Below are 20596 nucleotides of genomic sequence, written 5' to 3' on the forward strand. Positions count from 1 at the left end.
TGTATTCTCCCGAGTACATTTTATGAATTATAATTGTTTCATGGCAAAGGAGAATACACAGCGACAGAGTACTAGGCCATTCCCAGAGTCCTAGTGAAACAAATCATATGTAAAGAGTGCAGATTCTTTCATTCAGATCCACAGAAGTAAGAAAAGTCTATCCATTACTTCAGTTTTAACACAACTGATTGTTTTCCCTTGGTATTGGCAACTCAGATAAATTAATAGCATTGGTAATTACATGTATGAATAGTGCAGATAGGAGAATAAGTTTAGAACAGAGTGAAGGGATTCTCTCCTTTGGAGGATATTTAGCAATTATGCTGTTAGGTCATCAGCTTCTTCTGATTTCCTAATAACATCAGGCACACTTTGGAAAACTATTTTAAAGATTCTGTGAAAATACTTCATGTACTGCATAAAAGAAGATTAATGACCCCGTGGGATTTGAGGAGTACACAGTGTTTTTGATGACGATACATTTGTGTTCTTGTGTCAACAGAAGGAAAAAGCTTATTTCATATAAATAATTAAAGGGCAGAATTGAGCATTACAGATTTTATTTTGAAAGTTTTAGCTGTGGCTTTATCTTCTGGGCATGGGAGAATATCTTGGCTTGCTTTTTAAATTTAGCTCTGAGGATCAAAATTTCAGTTAACAAGAACTCTCTTACTGTGAAAACATCAGTGTGAAAGAAAAGAAAATTCAGGGTTGTTTATTTTCATTATAACTTCTTTTAATACAGTGCAAGATACTGTGCTAGATATCTTCCTTCTGCTTTTTCTCATTTCTTCTCTTCTTTTGAAGATTTAGAAGAAAGTGTCTCGAGAAATGTTTGTGGGGGTTATGTTTTGTATGTCCTGCAAGCCAGAAGAGCACCTTTGGAGTCATGGCAGTATGTCACCGACTGCTATTAATGACCTTAATCCATGGATTACTGCTGATAAACTGTAGCAGCTTCTTTGTAGATGTTCTCGTATATTGGTTGTCTGCCAATGGGATCATTTTTTTTTTTAAAACAGGCAGACTAGTGTCTGCAGCAAGTGGGCAATACTCCACTTTTACAAAAAATAAGCAGGTCAGTAGAAGGTTTTTTTAGGTACTATTTTTGTCTGTTGTAAAGACTCAGGGATGGGTTCGGGAGACTGGACACAGGTAGCAGGGCTTGATCACCCCTGGACTGGCAGGGAGGTGGATCTGCTGCCGCTGCATCATCCTGGTCAAAGCAGTGATGCACCTGTCCTTGATGCCCAAGGACAGAATTGCTGTCCCTGGTAGCACTGGCACTGACAGTGGAAGTGCCAGCCTTTAAGCTGGAGACTTTTGTTCAGGAAGGGTTATTGCCTATGAATAAAAACTGGAGTCATAGACTAAGCTTATAATACCATGAAGAAGAATCCTGAGGGATCACAGTGGATAACTTATTGACAACCAGCATCATTGCTCAGTGCAGAGAAGTCCAAAATCATGTAGAAAAATGTAGTTACAGCAAGCAGCCGTGTTTTGTCCTAGTGTGGGAGGACATCTGCCCTGAGGGGCCAACCCTCTCCAGCCCAGCTCTGGTGGCTGAACTGGTGCTGCTCCGTCCTGCTGCACATCATCACCCTCTTCCCAGCTGGCAGAAGGGAGCATGCAACTGTGCCTTCTGTCTTATGTCTTCTAGTTGGGTTTAATGGGTTAAATTACTGGTAAAGATGGGATTATACCAGGAAGCCAGATTGTGGCTTGAAGCAGCAGAGGTGGAGGTACAGGTTTATTCCCACCAACACTGCTGCCCGCAGAGGCAGATCCGATAATGGGATGACGGAGCCTTCACCTGCAGCTCCTTGCATCTGAGCAGGAGTGGGAGCTGTTCGTTTTGGTGTGTTACCTGACCTCGCAGTGCACAGGAAGCTGTCAGGGATCACTGCGAGTGCATGGCTCTGGGCTGTACTGACTGGTGCTCTCACAGCCATTGTCTCAGTTATTCGGAAGAGTGTTTGTAAATCCACATATGTACAGCAAGAATGTGCCTGGTTAGCTCAGTTTGTGTATATTGCTGGTTGAGGGACTCAGGTCATTAGTCAAATAAACCTATTTGATGTGTAGCTTTTGGAAATACTGGTGTTAATCATACAGTTTCAGAGTAAGGCTTTGGCACTTAACAAGCGGGATACCTTTTCATGTAAATAAACAAACAGAACTGTCTAGAATTTTAGATAAAATCAAAATTTAATTTAAAAAAAAACCAAGAGCTGTTTGCCTTGCTGAACACTGAACCACATTTTAATGCAGGCAATTATTTAGCATTTATTTACATAGCATCTAGAGCATTGGAGACTTAGCCTTTTAACTGTCTTGATTTGGTGTACCTGCTGTAGAAATAAATTATAGCGAGTATGTTGAGTCTTTTTGAATAAACACCTACCCAGGGAAGACAGAAATTTTTTTTAGTCTCTGATGGAGTTATTTTACATTTAGGTGGTGCCTGGTAGTTAACAGCTGCTCCCTAAGAAGTCAGTCAAACACAAGATACAGCACTCTGAGACAGACTCTCCTTTACATGCAGATTGATCAAAAGAGCTCCTGTTTTGGGTAGGGACATATGCTCCCCTGCATGCCATCTTCTTTCCAGATTTCCAGAGCAGACAAGGGAGCATGGTATCAGTATCTGCCAGCTGGATGAGGCTGCCAGAGCACCAGTATGAAGCTACAGGAGAGAGTCCAGTGAAGAGTCACAAAGACAGTGAAGAGACTGAAGCATCCCTTCTATGAGGAAAGGCTGATAGAACTGGGACTGTTCAGCCTGGGGAAAGCTCAGGGGCCTCCTATCCATGTATATAAACACCTGCAGGCAGGGTGCAAAGAGGCCAGAGCTGGGTTCTGTCTAGTGGTGCCCAGTGACAGGACAAGAGGCAATGGGCACAAACTGAAACACAGGAGGCTCCCTCCGACCATCAGGGAACAATTTGTCACTGCGCACCAAGGACTGGCACAGGCTGCCCAGAGAGGATGTGGATTCTCCATCCTTGGACATACTCAGAAACTGTCCGGAATATGGTCCTTGGACAGTTGTCTCTATGTGACCTGCTTGAGCAGGGGGTAGACGAGACGATATCCAGAGAACCATTTCAACTTCAACTATCCTGTGACTGTGTGACCAGAAACACCTTCACACTGACTTGCCTGTAGCCTTAGGATTTTTCTAAGCTAGCAAAAGCTGGCTTCAAGACTGAAGGATATAATCCCAGCCAGGGACACCTGCCTCTGTGCTGTACCATGTCCTCCTTTGTGCTCCCACTGCTGTCTTTGTGATTGTTCAGTGCCCCAGGCTGGGAACCTAAGTTGTTGCTGTAGTTGCTGCAGAAGGGAGAGGGACTGCGTGGCACCAGCAGAGCACTGGGTCACTTCTGCTGGTGACAGTACTGTGGCCCGAGGCTGGTCTTCTGGATTAACATAATTGCATCAGAATCCAAAATTTTACTAAAGAAGTATATTTGTAGGTCCAGTGGTTCCAGGTAGAAGGTCAACAGAATTTAACAGACCTTGTTTGTTTTTAACTGAGAAGGGATTTTTGGCTCCCAATACCTGTCCTTGCAATACTTGACTTTAAACCCAGCAAAAATTGCAACAGCAATGCATTGGACTGATTACAGTTTTAAGCATCTAAAATGCTGTTGAAGACTGTCTGGGCTCTGAATATCCTTCATCTGTGAGGTGCTCCAGGCTAGACAGAAATAGCTAAAGACTAATGAGCCTGGGTCAGATTCAGGCCAGAAACTTTCTGGTTTCAAGCCAGGTTCTGCTACATAGGCTTCTGAGATGCAGCTCAGCATTTGTTTCTCCCTCTTTGGTGAAGGACAGAGTCTAGTCTGTTCTGACTGGGGCATTTTTGGGGTGAGTGCAGGTGGATCATCCCTGTGCACCAAGTGGATGATGGATGCAGCAGTCGGACAGATGCCTGCCTGTTAGCTGGCCACAACATCGCCTCCAGCAACAGGGCTCCGTCCAGCAGAGGCCTCACGTGACTTGGCCAGCCAGTGTGGCCACACAGGCACACCCAAAACTGTACCATGCAAGTGGCCTTGCAGAGCTTAATGTGAGGATGAAAGTGTCTCCAGGCTAATCCGGTTGACTGTGCTTGAGGTGAATGAAGAGGAACTTTCATGGCAAGGCCCTGAGCTCTGATAGTGGGTGGGAAGATACAGAGCACTGAGGAAGCACTGCCAGAGCCAGCGCCTCGTCTTCTGCCTTATACCCTCCTGAAACCTTTTTGGAGCCTTTACAGGCTCTCCTTTTGATGCCTTTGAAAGGGTCGGTCAAGTGGCCTGTCTAACAGGAAAGTTTTAATTTCAGGAACTGCTTCATTTATGTTTTTATACTTCTGCCTGGGTTCAAATAGCTTAATTTAAAAGTGAAGAACATGGATGTATGACACTTAATGTATAACATTTAGATCCCTCCAAGCTGGACACTGTAAGCAAACCTGTTTTCAAGGCTTTCTTGTCCTGCTAGTACTAAAGAACAAAATCCTTTCACAGGAATACTAATATATAACTTAATGTGTGCGGACAAGAACATGCAAAACTTTACTGTGTTTGAATCAGAATTTAAAAAAGAAAAAACATTAAAATGAATGGTGATGTTTAGGAGGGGGAAAGGGGAAAAGCTTGTCAGAGAAGAAAGTACGATCAAGTGCATTTTGCTGGGAGTTAACTCTTGTGTTCATAGGCAAGTCTGGATTTTCAATCCTGGTGTTATTTCTTGACTCAGATTTATAACCTTTCTGCAAGTTGTCTACTAGAAGTATATGCTGTCTAAGCTAATACAGATAACAGAGAACGTGTCTTGAAGATACTGTCATTGCAAGTTTTATGGTGGTAACAAGGAAGCAAAAGCTTCTTTATGGCTACAGATAACTTTTTCTGTATCTTTTTTAGCTATTTACTAGTGTCTAAACACTTCAAACTCTTCTATTTATTGAGCCAGCAGACTACTGTGAACTGTTCATTTGCATTTTCATGAAAGCCTTTTAATAATATGCTTATCTGATCTCATTTGGCACCACAAAATAAAAAGTATTTGAAAGCTGTACACAGAGACGTGCTTACCAAGTTAAAAGGGTTACAGGAAAAAAAGAGAAATTTTAGGAATATCCACTTTGCTGAAATATCTGGAACTGAAAATAATCTGTTTAAGATGGCCTCAGCTTTATTTAGAAAAAGGGGGAAAAAAGTCTTGTAAAGAGAGCAGGCTGGTTGTACGAGAGTGAGCTCAGAGCAGGCATTCATTTGCTTTCCTGTGATTCCTTTTGTGGGTCTAAATGTTTTACAAATGTCGGGGACTCAGGATCATCTCAAACTTGAAAGTAGATAATACCTGCTCGTATTTGGCAGGTAAGGCATTCTGGACAGACTATAGATGAGTGTGGAAAGGGGATTGGCTAGTTTTGTTTATACTAGAAAGTATTTAAATGGATGTTTATAGTGTCCTAGCTGGCTGAATTTCTGCCCATCACCTGGTTATGTGGTGTGACACTGTTCAAAGACAAGGTGAGTTCAAGGACAGTGCCTGCAGCTGGTGCGAAAGAATGACTGAAATGGGCAAAGTGATTTCTCTTGGGCAACAGAGTGGCTTATACCTTCTGGGCCCATGAATTTTGCCTACTTTGCTGCACAGTGACCCAGTTTCAGCAGAATATAGGCTGCCTGTTTCAGCAGCTGTGGGCTCTAGGAATGTGGAAGTTGTGGGGTGAAACCTTTAAATGGACGATGCAGAATCCAGATCTCACTCTTCTTGCAGAGCAAAAACTTTCTTTTTCACCTACCTCTGTTTTTTCTTGTAAAAAGTCCAGTAAACTCCAGGTAGTCTGAGAACACTACCTGGCAGAAGTCTTCACGTGTCTAAGTTGCTGCAAAGTGTGGGCATGAAGAGAGAGGGTCAACCAAGACCAGTTTTAGATGACTGAGAGTTAACTCTGTAGGCTCCATCCATATTCAGATATCAGTGGCCACCCTGGGGCAGACCTAAGCCCCACTTAGACCAGTGACCAGTAATGGCCAGTAGCAGGTATCTCAGAGGTGATCTGTAAACATGCAGTAGCTTCCTGGAGTTTTCAACTGGCTCCTTGTGGTGTGCCGTCCAGGCATGGTATGCTTGTACCTAATTTGCCACACCTAATAGCTCTCAGTGACCATCTTTCCACTGGATTTGCCCTGCTGTTTTTTGAACCACGTACACCTCCAGCACCCACAGCATGTCACAGCAAGGACTTCCACAGCGTCATTATGTACCATGCAGAAACCAACTTCTGTTGTTCTTTCCAAACCTCCTTGTCTCATGGATGCCCCCAGTTCTTGCACTGGAAAAGCAGAAGAGAATCTCCAGTGCATTGTCCTAAGGATGAATCTGGGTGGGTTTTTTCAACTGACACCTCTCTGGAGGAGACGTTTCTCCCCAGTGAGATCAAAGGAAGCCTCATGAGAGAAGGCTCATTGTTTTAAATCTACTTTGTGAAAATACTGTTCCCAGGACAGGTATGATTCCCAAAGACCCTGCTTTTTCAGGTTATGGCAATTTTGGAGCACAGAATAAAGTGCAACGGTGTCAGATGCTACATGAAATTATGCTGTCCTATTTCCTGAGACACTATTTCTCCTTATACCTAACCTGTGCAACTGTGAGTAGCTGTTTAAAAGGGAGTGTTACATCCAGGCATGTGTCCTATCACAGCTAGCTCCCCATTTTTATCTCTGTTCAGGCAATCATGCAGCCATGCAGCTTGTTTGAATTGATTCAGAGGAAAGGGAAAAACTGCATTAAATATAAGATGAAACTACAAATTTAGGCAGCACCATCTTGCATAAATTGAGGTAAAGGAGGTTTAAGAAGGGGCAATCTCTTTTTGAAGACCCCTTCCTTATCTCTGAGTTTAGGGACTCCTTAGTATTCCCTGTGTTCAATCACCTGTTCTTGTTTGTTTTCTGAAAACAAACTTTATTTTTATTTTGGAGTGTTCCCCTGTAGTCCTCCCAACAGGCAGAACACTTCCTTTTTCCTGTTTGTTTTCCTCCTATCTATTCATGCAGCTGTCTCCATGCCAGGTCTTCTGGCTTGGAAGGGTTAAAAGGGAAATAAGATTAAAAAGCAAGTAGCTGAACTGCTGGGCTGATACACTTCAAAATCCATGAGCTTGTCTTAAATTGGTTAGGAGAGGAACTGCAGTAAGCCTTTAACTGTTGTGTTATGTGGTGTTTAGTGCTTTTTTTTAAAATAAATTTTTATTAAAAGGCTGTGAATGTTTGCTCATTGTAGAGGGGACCATGTTTCTCTCTAGGGTTTGTCTCTCTTTTGAAAGGGACATTTCTCATCTGTCTCAGAGCAAAGGCTCTGCTCATCCCAGCTGCCTGTGGCACTTAAGCTTCAAGAGCCCCTGTGGACTGCCAGGGCTGAGCGGAGGGCTGGCCTCTGTGGTAGAGGGGCACTGGTCATCAAGTCAGCTCAGAGGAGCAAGTCCTAACCTGCTGCCCATGTCTCTGCCCTCAGACTGGAGCTACGAAAAGCAGAGAAGTTGAACCGGCTGAAGTTCACTACAAAGCCTGTTAGAAAAGCAGAGTGTCTTCTTCAAGGCCCTGTTTTGTTTCCTCACTTGTCTCTCAGCAGCAGCACCAAGAACATGAAGCTCTCCAGGCTGTCACTAGTATCACCTGTCACCACCTGACCTGCCAGGTTTTAAAACTATACACCTTGCTCTAACTTAAGTTCCATTCTCAAGGGAGAATCTGGCTGGTTACCTGATCACTGTGTTACCCAGACCCTCTGAAGTCATTGGAAGCCCTTGTTCCCTATGGTGCAGTCCAGTGGCAAAGCCTCTTGATGGTCAGAGCAGGTGGTTTTCACGAGCAGGAGATGTGTCACAGCAGCCTCTACCTCCTCTGGCCTGTTAGGGCTGCCCAGTGTGAGCGAGTGGGCGCTACCAGCAGGTAACGCTGGTTGGTTTCCACTGTTGGTTTCACGGTGTTAGAACTTGCTGAGCAGGTCACCTGGCCCCTGGCCGGGGAGGATGATGAGCTCTAGGAGCAGAAGTGGTTGAAAGCAAAAGCAGTTAAAGAACAGTCATGGAAGGAGATAATACAAATCTGTCTTCTTGTTCACTGAATCATATTATCCTGAAGGGCTAAAGGAATATTTAGTAGTTCCTGGGCAGTTGTCTTGCTGGGTTGAGTTAACTCTTGGAGCTTAGTGCTTCCAGAAGAGACTTGCAAAGAGCAGTGCCATGTAGTCTGCCTACCCCTTCATGTCAGATGCAGCTGCTACTTGGTTATCAGTCTAAGTTTAATTACATGAAGAAGAGCAGCAAGGCAGATTTGTTAGAGCCACAGAAAACCTTGTATGAAAGGGCATGATGTTCTTCAGATTTTTGGGCACTTGGGGGTGCTTCATATACCCATCAATTCACTGTGTAGTTTTTGTTGCTGCACCAATCCATGCTCCCCTAAGCCTTATAATAACCAGTTTGTGGGTGTAGTGAAGGCAAAATTCAATCAGAGTCTCTGACTCATCCCATCACTAGGATTTTGAACACAAGAGCAATTGCTCACTGCCCACTCCTCCCCCACGCTCCCTATTAACTCAGGTCACTCACTGTTCCCACAGGCTTGCTCTCTCCAGGTCTCCCCACCTACTCCTTTATTTTTCTGGCAGGTGGTTCCTCTTTCATTCCAGGAGGTTTTTTTCTCTTGGCCCTGTGTACGTAGCTTTCTCTCAGCTCAGGCGTCAGCTGTTCTTCCCAAGCTGTTATACTTTGACTGCATCATGAAATACAAAAGACAGGGTTGTGCTGAGATGCAGAGAGCTTCCTGATGGAAAAGCCTAGCAGAGACAAAACCTGTCTTCCTATTAGTCCAAGTCATCCCCAACATTGGAAAGATATTTTAAATCTAAAAATCAACACAACAAGGATTGGGGAGTTTATTTGCAAGTCTGTTTTACCACTGTACCCCTCTCCCAACTTTTGTCTCCTCACATGAAGACTGGCACCTTGTTTTTGAGGAGATGGACTTTCCTTGCAATAAAAGGAAAGCTGTTGTTGTTTTAGAGATCTTAGAACACATCTTTGAAAGCTTGCTGTGAAGTTTAATCTCCACAACTGAAATGCATGAGGAAATTATAAGCATCTCTTTTCTTCCTCGCTGATGTTTGCCTTGTGGCTGTGAGCATTCTCTGCCACTCTGGATTAGATTTCTGCAAGGTCTTGACTGCAATAAAGAAGAAATTAAGGATGGTGAAAAGAAACTGTCTTCTCATCTGCTTTGTTAATGAGTTGTATGACAAGGTGTTGTGAGCAGTGTCTCAAAAGTCAGATAGCCCCAATGCCTGAAAAGATCAAATCATTGAGCAGTAAAAACAAAGAAGTAGAGAATAAGTGGAAAACTGCATGAATACAGATGAGGAACATAGCAGCTGTGATGCAGCACCCTTGTGTGCACTTGGTGGCTCAAGGGGCCAAGAGAGCCATCCTGCTCCCTGTGGGCAGCTATCACCCTGGGAGCTCCTGCATTGCTCCACAGCACGGCACTGTGCAGTGCCATGCTCCTGACTGACAGGTGACCTGGTGCAGTCACTGCAGTGTCAATGTACCCTTTTTCATGAGGCATTACAAGTTCTCAGCCCTTGCTTCCTGACAGGACTGCTTGGCTCGAATGTGAGGGGATCTACTGTGTGCAATGTCGTGGTAGCTGCGTGGATGGCCTGGGCTAGCAGCCCCTCAGGTGTGCTGCTGCCACCTCACCTGCATGTCCCATAGCCAGGCAACTTTTAAACTTTGTAAAAAGCCAATTTATTTACTGTTGCTTGAAATTCCGTTTGGGCCCTGAGCACTCCACGATGAGGCTATGCCTCTGACTGAATGGGTTCATTTACCATCTGACGTTGTCAGGAGAGGAGCTTACCGAATATAGTCTAATGGCACCTGTAAAGATACACAGCTGTCCAATGGTGATTCAGAAGCTAACTGAGCTGCTGGGACCTTCTCTGTTGATTCCTGGTGAGCCAAAAAATAAAATCAAGCATGTCAGACACTAGACCAAGCCCCACTGGCTGTTACCAAACAGACCCTTAGCCTTCAGCCACAGCCAAGTAAAACACTGAACAAAAGCCAACTTTTTAAGCTAGATATAACATGTGAAGGTCAAGAGATGTATAATGCTTTTTTCTTTTTTTCCCCTAAGATCACTTGCTTGATTAGGCCATCACTTTAAAATTAATATGTACTTATTTGTTGTGGATAGGACATGAGTCTTTGGCCTTGATTCAGTTGCCCAGTCAGAAGCATCTGATTCTATTTGAGATTCCCTAGCGTACTCTTGATGGCTTTTCAGTGACACATCAGAGGAATGTGTTATGTCTGCTGGCACCATGCAGCAGTCCAGGATATCCCAGAGTGCTCCAAATGGTCCTGATGACTTCTTTGTGGCAACAGCGAAGCCCTTCTTGAGAGGTGGTGTTAGCTCTTTTACTAACTGGAAACCCTGACATCAACTGCTTTGAATAAAAAGGTGGACAGCGCATTTGCCACACTGATGACCTAGCTATGAGGAAAGCTGGGGTATAGGTTTCCCAGGAAAAAACTGTCTTCTGTAGCAGAAGAATGCCCTTGTGGAGACCAAGAAGGGGATGAACATTTTCAGCACGTAATTTATAGTTCACCATTAGTAACATGAACAGCTAATGCAAATTCATTTATTTGAAATAGTTGTGACCCATGTAATTGGGCTCTTTTTGTGCTATCTCTGATAGAAAAGAAAATCTCTCTGGGCACAGGAATGTTGTGATAGTGAACTCAGCCTATTTGAAAATAAAAAGATGGGCAACCTTTTGCAAATTTAAATTAAACAGCAACCACTTCTGCTGCTTCATGAAGATTTTAAAGCTAGAAATTAGCAAGAATATGCATTTGAAAAAACATGGAAGTTACAAAAAATAAATCCCATTCCACTGACATATAATCTTCCATTACTTTATTTGCAGATGTGAACATATGAACATGTATCAAGTGCCATCAAATATGCATGTAATTGATTTCTGATTTGAAAGGGGGAAAAATATTTGCTTTTCAAACAGTATCTCAATGGTGATTTTCCTAAAGCAGTGGATAATAATGAATGTCATGAAAATGCAGGCTATTCCTCGAATGCATTTTGCCTTACCTGTGTGCTTCGAAGCACTGGTGATTTCGTATATGTTAGTGTTACTAAAAGTGGAGGCATGCGATTTGCATGCGCAGAGTTGAAGGTGTGTAGATATAGCTATGGAGATACTGTAAGCATCTGTAAATGACAGTGTTAGTATGAACGTGATTGTGTGCTTCCTGATGAACGTGTTGATGCTGTTGAAGTTCCATCCTGCCACAGTTCTCGGTATAAATCAATATAAATATTAATTTACTGCAAAACTCTCATTCCTTCAGTGAGAGCTGTGTTATCTGATTAGTATGCATGAACCAGTTTGTGTTTGAAGTGCAGGAAACGTCTATGAGTCTCCTTCTTTAATTGAACCTTCTGGCTATAATTGTTTTTAGCCTGGATTCTTGAGGAAATGAGGCTTACACAGTCAGTCATCTTCCCTGTCCTTCCTTGTGTGCTAACTTCTGAACCCACTGGCCAGGTTCAACCATATTTGACAAAGAGATCATTGTCTCAAGGAAAATTAAGTTCCTACAAGTTTTGTAAAAACAGGTAGCCTAATACTAGGGTGGAGAAAGAGAGGGAGTCCTATAAACCCTTCCAACTGGAAGAGGATCTTAGAGAGTGCAGGCAAGAAGTGATCCTTAAAATACAGTTAACCACAAGGAAGCTGGGGTTTGGGATTTGCAATTCAGTGTGTAAAGCCCCTGCTTTCATTTGTTTCAGTGCTTGCAGCACTACCCATTTAATGATACAGTCTTTGTATTGGGCAGAGCTGTGGCACAGAGTGGCCTACAGCCATTCCCTCTTACCTTTAGCCTCCGCTTGCTTGTTGAGCATAGTTTTCATTATATTTTCCACATTCAATCTTTTCAAATAGCAGATTTATCTTACTGAGTCGTTGGTACTTTCCATGACTTCTTTTTCTTCAGGGAGAAGGAAATTTCCATTACGAATGCAGATTTAGGTCTTATTTTTGATGGGTGTGCAAGGCGGTGAAAGGCCGATGGATAATAGGTGGGGAAGGTGATACCCCTCACTGAAGCTGGCTGTTGTCTAGAAAGCACCACAGAAATTACACAGGCAGTAAGATAGAGCAAGAGAAGGTATTACACTATAGAGTCTATGGTGAAAGCTCATCTGGAAGGAGGGGGTTTGCTGTTGCCATCTCTGCTGCTAGGTTTCTTGAGGCAGTTTTTCTTTAGGCAGCCATTTAAGAGAAAAAAAGAAAACTGTCCTGGAAATAAAGGTGACTATGCTTTATGTAAGAACCATATGCCATTTTATCCTGAGCTCATGGCATCTCATTTTGTTTTGGGACAGCAGCCCACAAGGCTCTTCCTGTGTCCTGGTGCAGGAATAAGATGGTCTTTGGAATTACTCAAGGTTGGCCTAAGAGATATTCACTCTTACTTTCTTCACACAAGCCTGACATTGTTGCAGTATAATTAAGTTCTCCACTGTTCCACATGTAGGTGATATTTTAAACAAGTACTACTATAAAAAAACCATTTAGCCGGTTTTCCCTAAAGCACCAACAGTGCTATAAACAGGTTTTCCTTTATCAGATATTTCAGTATGCCAGCTGTTACAATATATATAATGTGTTTAATGAGCAAGGGAGTTTATTATTAGGTAATTGAATACCGCTGCTCATTCTAATTAGTTATTTGCCTTTCAGTCCTGGATGTTGCAAAAAGATCCACTGTGATCTGTGTCAGCTGTATCTTGGTGTGCTTTGATTTGCTATAAAGCAGCTGTGCATCTCAGCCAAGCTTAAGAGAATCATGGATGTGAAAGTAGCAAGAAAGTTTTTAATATGAAATGAAAAATGTTATCACTGGCTAATTAAGTAGCAAGTAAAGTTAATTAATTCATAACATATCTGTATACATGGCCAAATTCTATTTAGTTGGTTAACTTATTGATATAGATGTGGAAATATCAAATGAAAAAGTAGTGCAGTAAGTTAATAAATGTGCAGCATCTTTAGAGGCCATTAAGAAATGGTGGCAAATTGATTTTGTTTCTGTTCAACAGAAGTTAATTAACTGATATACCTAACAGGTTTTGTTGATCCCAGCATCCTTGTGATCTTAGACGACGTTATCACTTGAAATGAGATGCGAGAAGTGCAGCCCAAAAGAAGAGAGCGTGACACTTGTGAGGTAGCAGAGCCTAGTAGTAAACACTGGTGCCCTGCATCTCTGCAGATACTGGAAGGAAATCACAGAGAGCAGAGCACAGTTTGGAAAAGTGTGCTGGGTTTTCAGTGACATTTCCTAGAATAAAGCAGACACAGAGAAAGAGGAAAGCTGTGGACAGATGTTTTGATGTTGTGTGTAACGTGAAGGAAGCTTCTCTCTAAACTCCTTGTTTTCTGCTATGATTAAAGATCCAGCAGGTACAGAGAGCATGGGAATACCAGTGTTGTTGTGAACATGGCTAGATGGTTCTCTGGTTAGATGCATGTTCTCTGGTTTGGCTGTTTAATTTAGACTGGCTTGGAGAACAGCATTATCATATGGAAAAAAATTTACCGTGCAACTGTAGACAAAGAAAAATCAAAAAAGCCCTCAAGTGATTTGAATGGAGGCTGAAGCTTTTTGATATAGTATCTGCAGGATCGTTATTAAGATTCAGTTTGATTTTTTTTGACTTTGCATTTCTTATGTGCACACTGTGTCCAATTAAAACCCCAGCTTAAATAGATAACCACAATTTATCAATATAAATACAGCAACTTTAACATGCTTTCCCTTCCACAAAGAATGTGGAGGGGATGTCCTTAATTTTTATTTAATTACAATTTTCTGAAGGTGATACTTTTCTCTATTTTCTCTATAAGGCTGCATTTGTCTGATGATGCAGTACAAACCCCTTAAAAATGTATGTAAAATTTACAGTATTTTGAAATCTTAGTTATAATCTGCGATCACTATGGCTTTCTCTCACACCAGTCTTAACATTTGTGAGTGGTAAATCAGAAGATATCAATATAATATTTAAGCACACTTCTCTTGCAAAATACCTGAATCGGCCTGTTTTGAGCTGAAATAGTAATTCTTCAGTCTACAAGTCATAGTAACCACTTGCGTCATAGATAACCTTGGGTATTGGAAGATGTTTTTTTAAATGGTGGCTTTTGACATGATGTGCTGTGTTATTTGAAGCAAATTGCTTAACAACCCTGTCCCTTTGTTCTCCCCTTTGTGAAAGGGATGTAATTGGGTTTTTTGTTTGGTTGGGTTTTTTTTTAACTTTTACCCTCTTTTTCTTTCAGAAGGAGGGGAAGTTACTAAGCCGTTCAAGGTTAGTAGGGAGAGACAGTACTTTCTATTAGACCTGCTGTCATAGCTGGGAAAAAAAACAAACCAACCTTTGTGCTCAAAAACCCATCTTTGGCTCATATTTATAGATATTTATATAGTGTCTTGGAAATACAGAGTGTGCCTGTCAATACTCATAAAAAAAAGAGTATTTTAAAATATCTGGAAGAGGCTGCATCTCTGACGCAACTTATGCACCTAGGAGTCCATGAATGCATAGATCACATACATATATATAGATAGATACACACATGAAATATTTAGCACATGCTGTGCACTAGGGAGGTGGGCCCAGAATGCTTTGAATGTAGAGTCACTCCTACAGGGCAATGGCAATTTGCCAATGGGTTCTTGACACTCAAAAAACTGGCAGAGTAGGGTGAAGCAGTAGAATTAAGAGGAATTGAGTGCACTGTAGATTGCTTCTGCAGCTCAGAGAAGAGATCCATCCCCAAAATTACAAAGGGACCTTTGTCTTCCTCTAGCAGCTTGGTGGTCGAAGTGGGAGTTGGAATCAAGCGCTCAGGGGAAAAACAAGTCTTTAATTTAGGTCCCCTGAATGTATCAACTAAAGTCAGGTCTCCCTTTTGAGCTTTTGTCCCAGTTTGTTTAGTTTGGGCTCCCCAAAGTGGAGGCAGATTGCATGAGAGCCCCTTGCACAAGGGACCTAGCCACCTCACAGCGCACCCACAGCACGGCGCTACCCTGAGGGCTTTGCAGAGAGCAGGTTACAGGTGCCAATTTGCACTGGAAGAGACTAATGTCTGCCTCCCACAGGGAGTGAGACTTCATTTCCAGCTTTTTTGAAAATGAGGCATGCCAGAGATTCTCAAAATCTCTCAAGCACACAGTGGTTTTGTTTTCACACTAGGGTATCTACTGATACTTTATCTAATCTTCTCTGTTAACTTCTGAGTGGGAAAGTGTGCTCTTCTGTCGAGGTTTTCTTTAGTCATCAAAAGTGACTCTTGAAAGATATAAGGCAACGTGTGAATACACTTTTTCCTCACCTTTTTTAATTTTTACCTGTCATACAGCGCTTCAGTGTGAGCTTGGAGGCTCAAAAATCCAATGAGGTTGATTGGGTTTTTTATTTTTTACTATATATGACATATATATGATATATATATATCACATCTATTTTATACATCTGTATATGCTGCTCAGCAAAGATTTTCTTTTAAGCATTACTCTGCATTGTTTTACATTTTACTGAGACTGGAGGCACCTGAGCCCACTTAAGTGCTTTGCTTATTAGTGCTCTATTGAGCAAGAATTTCAATTACTCTTTTTCCTCGGTCTTCAGCAGCAAGTGCTGCAGCCACACCACCAGAGTCTCAGAAGGCAAAGGCAGGGACTCGGAGAATGAAGAACTGCCCACTGATCAGGTTCAAGTCTATATAAGGAACCTGATGAGATGCATCTGTGTGTCCTGAGGGAACTGGCAGACAAGTTTGTAAGGCACTGTCCATCATTTTTGAGAAGTGCCACTGACTGGAAAAGGGGAGCCATAACTCCCATTTTTAAAAAGGGAAAAAAGGAAGAGAAGACCCAGGAAAATACAGTCCAGTCTCACCTCTGTGCCGAGCAGGATCATGGAGCAGAGCCTCCTGGAAACTGTGAGTGGAAAATAAGGAGGTGATTGGTGAAAGCCAGTCTGGCTTTACTAAAGGCAAATCACGGCTGACGAATTTTGTGACCTTCTGCCGTGGAGTTACAACACTGGTGGATAAGGGAAGAGCAATTCTACCTGGAGTTGTGCAAGGCATTTGACACTGTTCCGCACGGCATCATTGTCTCTAAACTGGAGAGACATGGATTTGATGGATGGACTACTTGGTGAATAAGAAATTGGATAGATGGTCACATTCAAAGAGTTGCAGTCAGTGTCTCAATATCCAAGTGGGGACCAGTGACAAGTAGAGTTCCTCAGGAGTTGGTGTTAGGATTAGTGCTCTTTAACATCTTTGTTGGTGACATGGACAGTGGGATCGAGTGCACCCTCAGCAAATTTGCAGGTGACACCAAGCTGTGTGTGTAGAACACACTGGAGGGAAGAGATGCCATCCAGAGGGACCTTGACAGGCTTGAGAGGTGGGTTTGTGTGAACCTCATGAAGTTCAACAAGGCCAAGTGCAAGGTCCTACCCCTGAGTTGGGGCAATGCCACACACAAATACAAGCCGGGTGGCAAATGGATTGAGAGCAGCCCTGAGGAGAAGGACTTGAGGGTGTTGCTTGATGAGACCCAGCAATACTTGCTTGCAGCCCAGAAGGCCAACCATGAAACCCTACCTGGAGTACTGCTTCCGTCCCTGGGGTCCCCAGGATAAGAAACACATGGACCTGTTGGAGTGAGTGCAGAGAGGAGGGCCACAAAGAGCCTCTCCTAAGACAGGCTGAGAGAGCTGGGGAAAGAGAGCATGGAAAAGAAACGGTTCAAAGGAGACCTCAGAGCGGCCTAAAAGGGACCTGAAAGAAAGCTGGAAGAGAGACTATTTACAAGGGCCTGTAGTGATAGGACAAGGGGTGATGGCTTCAAACTGAAAGAGGGCAGATTTAGATCAGATATTAGGAAGAAGTTCTTTACTCTGAGGGTGGTGAGACACTGGAACAGGTGGCCTAAATAAGCTGTTCATACCCCATCCCTGGAAGAGTTCAAGGCCAGGTTAAATGGTGCTTAGAGCAACCTGGTCTAGTGGAAGGTGTCCCTGCCCATGGCAGGGGTGTGGGAACTGCAGGGTGTTGAATCTTTGAGTTCCCTTCCAACCCAAACCCAATTCCCTTCAAACACAATTCTATCATTCTGTGATTCTATTTTATCTATGCCTATTTTATTAATGAAATAGAAGATAGGTTTGGGGGATTTCCATACTGATTTTTATCATAGGCAGTCATGTCACCTCCTTGTTAAAGTTATTTACTAATCTCCATACTAAACGTGTGGGGTTTTTTGTGAGGACTTTTTTGCTTCCATCAGAAGACTTTCCTGTAGTGTCTTTTCTCATGTGCATTCTTCTCATTTCCAGTGTGGACTTATTCACTGCCAGTTCACCTCCATTCAGCTGAATGTCACTGTTATTCTGCAGCTGAAGCAACCATGTTCCTGCTTCCCAGCATCCCTCCCTGCAACCACAACCTCTCCTGGGACATTCACTGGAAACAGACGTACTCCTCCTTAGCCTTTGTTTTACTCAGTCAAAAAAGCCCACTGTGCTCAGTTTCTCTTTTTGTAAGACAGGCTTTCCTCTCCTTGTGTCATCTTGGCAGCCCTCACCCGTGCCTGCTTCTGGTCAGATGCAACTTATTTGGGCACTGGTGCCCAGAAACGTGTAGCGTTGCAAGTAGAGAGTTGCCACAGGGGAGGAAGAGGCCTTGCTACAGCACCTTGCCTTTAGTAGACAATCCTTATTTGATACATTCTTGGGGCTGTAATTGCCTTTTCCGTGGTTTGTCACGCCTATAACTACACTGTCAGTCAGTAGTTGACAAAGCATCTATGATGTTCTCTTCTGCTGTGGCCAGTTCCATCTCCAGATTATAGCCAAACACCTTCCAATCTGTGTCTGCACTGTGTGTGGGGTTCGTGTCGCTGGCTAGAAATACTCTGTTCTTTCACGATGGTTTTCATTCCTCGATTTCAAGTTCGTCATCTTCTGTCACACTCTGATGATTCTCTCTTCCCATTCCCAAGTAAGCAAGAGTCATCACCACTTTTCATTAGCTCATCTGGAGCTTCTGAAAAACACAGATCTAAAAACCACAGATCTGGTGTCCCAGAGATATGAAGCTTAACAGTGTAATCAAAGCAGTTGTTTCTGCATCTGTGACATCTGAGCCAATGTCCTCATGGATGACTTCTCCTGCAATTGATCCCATATCCAACTAATCGTAAACCTCCAGTTGATTTCATGGAGCACTTCACTGTTCCCACACTTCCTGTACTTTTCTAAGTGCAGTCTCTTCTGCCTGTTTCCAGTAAAGTGCCTCAATGTGTTTTTTTTTCCCTACCTGAGAAATGTGAGTGCAACAGGCTTTGCCTTTGACTGAGGTATATACTTTTTGAAGCTGTATTTATAAATCCATTAATTTAAATACTTTGGGAGCTCTCAGCTATGGTATCGCATGATTTCCTACCTGTACATTTCCTTAAGGGCCCTTTCACAGGAGAAAAGCCATTGACACTCATGGTCAAGTGTTCTTCAAAATTATCTGACCAGTGATGTGCATCAGTATGTACTTACACTGTTTCTGTGAACAACAATTTCTGGGTTTTTTTCTTGCTCCTGAGGGCTTCTTTAGAAAAAAGAAAGAAAAAAGGAAATCTGTAAGATGTATCTTCTTCTCAGTTCTCTTTTTATTTTGAAAGGAATGTTTCATGCTTTTGCAGTGGGTGTGTTGGACTCTTTGTTTTCTTTTGCTTTTTTCCTCTCTTCTGTCAAAATTCCATCTCTGTTTTCCATCAAGGATATGGGAGAAATATTTTCAATATATACCATTAAATAGTTTTCTTGTTCTTATACTACTCCCTAGGCGTCTGCTGCTGACTGCTTTTGGAAACGGGATACTAGGCTAGATGGACCTTGCTCTAACACAGTACAGCTGTTTTATTTTCTTAAACGCTGAATCATTCATCAAAAAAGTGACTTTTATTTATTTACTTGTATGCAGCTGCAGTGGCTCTTGTGAAGCAGAGGCTGTGGTTTGCTCTTGAGAATATGAAGACAAATTCAGAGGTGTACAACAGCTCTTCTAAGTAATTACTGAAGTGTTCCTAATTGTAACCTTCTGTTGAGTACAGAAGCAGTGAGCGTGTGTTGCAATGGAGTGTGCAACTCGCAGAAAGTCTGCATGTTTGAGAAGAGCTGACCCTGCAACAGCAGGGAAAGAGGGGATCTACCCTGATTACGTTCTGGAGGGAAATAAAGTATACTAGAGGGGAACAAAATGTGCATCAGCCTTGGTAGCTTGTTGCCACTGCTCAGGAGGGGCAATAGGAGAGAACTGAGTGTGGGGAGGTGTCCAGATTCCATAATACCATATCAAACCTGTAGGTGGTAAATATTTTATTAAATAGTTTAGCACAACATTAAGGTCCCACAACTAGAACCTTTCACATCTTCTTTTTGAAATTTCTGTTTTAATATTCATTTTGATCCTAAAGATAATAAAAAATTAGTGGCTGCTTTTATTGTTGTTTGTTTTTTAAGAAGCAGACAGAGTAATGTGAGCTCTATTGACTTGTAGTGTTCATTCTTTTGGTATTCCAAATTCATATACCACTGAACTTTAAACCAGGTTGTGGTATGCTGCAGAGAGCCCAAATGTGCCAGAGAATCATAGAAATACTATTACTAATGACACTGGACTAATGAAAATGGTCTTATAATGATAGCTGGAGACAACTAGGAATCTTTTAGGATTCCTAGGTATTAATTTTACCTGTTTATGGGGCCATATGTAAAAAGGAAAGTTTTTTTGGTATGAGGATTTGTGTTCACAGAATTTTCAACCAATTTCTATATTTGGACATCTAAGTTAGATGTTTAATTTATTTTCACAGTACTTTGGCCTATTTTATCATCATAACTGATTTTGTAATAAAGTACATTATCATCTGATATAATTATTTTCCACAAGGTTAGTTTTTCACTTACTGAAGTTTTATTGCTTTGATGCATTCACCTTCTACCTCTATGTTCTTTTAAATTTTTGTGAAAGGAGCTAGAAATTTTGTAAACCTTCACCCTTTTTTAATGTTATAAATTGTCAGAGCATTTACAGATACTGGGCTTTGTTGACTTGTTGCTCAGGAGTTAGTTGAAGTTGGCTGAATGTCTGCCCTAAATACTTCCTGGCTGTGGTACTTGGAATAGCAGTTTTCACTTCTCCGGTGATGGTGAACTAGCCAACAGGCAATATATTTTTATCTGACTCTACTGTCCTTGAAGCATTTTCATTTTAAGGAACACCTACGTGTATTTTTATTTTAGGTTACAACAAAGAAAAAAATTAAACTTCTGGATTATGAATTTATATTTTTCTGAACTGTAGGGAAGATAAGGAGACATAGGAATATCAGTGTTAGCCCCTGATCTGTTTGTGA

At 42.2% G+C, this 20596-nt stretch overlaps 1 protein-coding gene across 1 annotated transcript in view; it reads left to right on the plus strand.

Moving 5' to 3' along the window:
- The window catches only part of MBNL2 (muscleblind like splicing regulator 2), a 94130-nt gene that overhangs the window by 22098 nt on the left and 51436 nt on the right, over window positions 1-20596 (plus strand).

This window comes from Myiozetetes cayanensis, unplaced genomic scaffold, assembly GCF_022539395.1.
Source record: "Myiozetetes cayanensis isolate MyiCay16 unplaced genomic scaffold, myiCay2020 scf5-8, whole genome shotgun sequence".
NCBI classification, from domain to species: domain Eukaryota; kingdom Metazoa; phylum Chordata; class Aves; order Passeriformes; family Tyrannidae; genus Myiozetetes; species Myiozetetes cayanensis.